The sequence below is a fragment of the Impatiens glandulifera genome, chromosome 1 (assembly GCF_907164915.1).
Source record: "Impatiens glandulifera chromosome 1, dImpGla2.1, whole genome shotgun sequence".
NCBI lineage: Eukaryota > Viridiplantae > Streptophyta > Magnoliopsida > Ericales > Balsaminaceae > Impatiens > Impatiens glandulifera.
In genome coordinates, this window is record NC_061862.1 from 63,608,538 (window position 1) to 63,612,089 (window position 3,552).

Below are 3,552 nucleotides of genomic sequence, written 5' to 3' on the forward strand. Positions count from 1 at the left end.
ATTTTCTCAAGCAAAATAAGTAAGATTTCTACATTTGCTCTAAATTTACTGTTTTCCAAAAACTCTACGTCTACTATTTCATATCACATGGCTTTGTCTGGTCTAAAAATAGATTGTTTTCATTTTTTATATTAAATTATCTTTTTTATTTCAATTTTTAAAATAATATAGAAATAAAATAAAGTTATGATTTCAATAATCTAATAAAATAAATGTTTAATAATATTATATAAATCTAATCTCTAATAATTATATATTTATATCAATTCCATGGTTTATGAAAAACCAACTATACGGACATACTTTAGTTTATTTATTTATAAATATTAAATAATATTTAGTTTATTTAAAATTATAATAATGTCTATATTTATATTTGATATCCATCATTAAATATATTTAATTTTATTTATTTGTGATCATTTATCGGTTCAAATTATATGCTTGTTGTTAATTTATGAATTTTTCTTTTTTTTAATGTTATTTTTTTTTGTGTGTGTAAAGGTTTGTAGGTTGTAAATATCCAGAGTAATTTACTATAATTTAGTAATTTTGATTGTTTCAAAGTGTTGTAATTAGAAAAATAATTTATCATAGCTTTATATAAATAAATAGTCTTGTGTCCTTTTTTTTTTTTTTTGGAGGGGGAAGAATAGTACTCACAAATAAAAATAATATTAAAGTATAAAACCAATAAATAAAATGTTTAAAATGGACTGTCAAGTTAAAAATATTTGATGAAAAAGTTAATTATTTAAAATAATTTGAATTAAATTACTAAAATATATTATAATATTTAAATTTTATAAATTTAAAATATGTATAATTTGATATTTTGATTGGTACTTCAAATAGTTTGATTGATGGTGAATACAAAGTTATTTAGAAAAATAATTCAAAAACTATCCGATGATTATTGTGGTGTTAGTTGTGTAGTTGACTGTAATAACTTGGTCGTTGGTGATGAACCTGAGCTTTTAGTGGAGGGTATAGGTTAAGTCTTGGCTTGATGTAGCCATGGTCTTCCTAAGATCAAGTTATAGGAAGATTGCATGTTGATGACATAAAAGTCAATTTGAAAGGGTATGTCGCCACGTGGACGGTGCACTTAAGGCAACCCATTATCTCGCATCGAGAGTTGTTGAAGCCTCTAAAACATAGGTAAGATGGTATGATCTTGTCTCAGGATATGCCTATCTTCTTCAGAGTCCTCCAAGGACATATGTTGAGAGCGAATCTATTTTCTATTAAGACCATTGGAATGATCTTTCCCTTCATTTGCATAGAAATGTGGAAGGCTTTGTCATGGTTTAATTCGACTGGTGGAAGATCCTTGTCCTTAAGGTCGGTCATGTTATATTGCGAACTAGCAGATATAATTCCTACTAGTTCTTTAAGTGTGGTGCTAGCATGAACATTGACCTTGCTTAACTCATTGAGGACTATTTTCCTGTGCTCGATAGAGTACATCATGATTTCTTAGATGGAAATGTTGGCATTTGTCATTTTCAGTTGATTTAGGAGGTTGTCTCTTGGGTTAAGAGCTCTGGACTTGTTTTCCTTTATGGTTTCTACATGAAGTTAGGATGTGAATGGCACATTGACCGGTGTGGTTTTCATAAAACTGGGTTGGAAATCCGTTCCACCACGTGTTGTCGCGATGTCTATCAAGGCATAGATGTGGGCGGTTGTTTTTTACGTCCACCATTCAAAAGTCTTACTAGAACAGGTTTTGGACTCCATTTTGGGTCATGGGTCAATCATGTTGATCTCTGGTCTAGTGTCATGGATCAAGTCCATAACGTGTTAGTGTCAATGGATGCTTCGTTAATGGTGAACATGTTGACTTGACGATCACGTTCTGATCGATTAAGTCCTATAATAGCTCCCCTAACCTCTCAAATAAAAGAAGTGATTACTCTATGATTGATTGGAATACTCCACAATCAAAAGCTCCTTCAACATCTCTCTCTCTCTGGATCCACAATAAAAGGAATGAGATGTCTCTAGTTAGAATTCGACATATGCAACAAACTAGGTTTGGAGAAGTACAACCAAATCCTCGTAAGGATGAAGCTCGGACCTATGCAGTAGTGGTAGGCGCTAAGAAACAGACTATTTGGGTCAACTAGACGAAGATGGTTCATGTCAGAACTAAATCGTTTGAATTTCAAACGTTGGAGGCGCGCCCTAGAATTGTGACTATTTCGGAAATTAAGAACGAGAAAAAATAGCAATTACGGTTGATTTGTTTCAATTAAAGTTGTTATGTCAGGCTCTTCATATGTCGAATTGGAACCGAGAGCGTTTGGGGCTCAAACCTAATGATGGCGTCTTTTGGTATGGATTCAATTTTCATGGAATATATGTTGCTTTATGAAAAGAGTTTAAAACAACATTTATCATGCCAATTAATAAACGTATTACACCCTTAGTTGATGAAGGAATCCGACAACTCGTTAATAGTCGAATAGTTAATATTGAAAATCAACATGATATTGATCCCACTCGCAATATAAGACCGCCTTTAAATATGGAGGGTACGTGAATACGATTGTTTGGAATGACAACGGATATGTGGAATCATGATCTTCTTGGGGGATTTATCGAATTCGACGAGGAAACTCAAAGAGCACATGAGAACGATTGTGTTAGAATTAAGGTGCGTCAATCTGATCCACGTAGACGTTACCCTGATTCTATTTGTGTTGATAACGGGATATGAGTATATAAAATGATGGTGTGGCATGAACATCATATTGTCGTGTCTCCCTCACCGGGTTTAAATATGCATGTGTCGGAGGTGTCGACTTCGTTTGGGCTAACAGAGAGTTAATGATAACCCCATTTTACGTCGATTAGATCCGTATGGCTAGCCTTGTCGATGTTGAAAGACTAGTTATTGACATGACCAATTAAGGGAGATTTGATATGGTCGGGAGGGTGATTGAGCATGATGAGGCTAGATTAAATGAGTAAATAGATTCTCGTGAGACCAAGTTAGAGTATTCATCTCCACACCCCTCGAGTTGTGATGTCTCCCTAAATGACGAAAAAAGGAGAGTAGGCAGATGGTGGTATATCAAAAGCTGAGTTTATTAACTCATCGTCCTATTTCAGATTTGTTGTCTGTGAAAGAAACTATTTACGAGGTAGAAAATAATTTTGGTCACGTGTAGAAGATATAATTCAGGCCAATCCTATTAGAACACTTTATCTTGAGATTAATATTCTTAAATCATCAGTTTTTATTCATGATGTGTCTGATGAGGAGTCGATGGTTTCTAGGTGAAATTATGATGTCAAAGAGAATATCCAAATCGAATTCTTGACACATAATAATATGACGATGGATGAAAACAAATCACCCATGAAGGAGGTACTTAAATTAGAGACTAAAGTGTGACCCATTGTGCATGAAATTCCACCCCTACCATATACTTTTCAACCAAGTAATTCTTCATAAAAAACTACCAACATTGCCAGCTGAAGAAGCTAAATTACCTGCCGTATAGTTATATGCAAGTAGGAAAGTGTGTCTCAAAGCCGAGA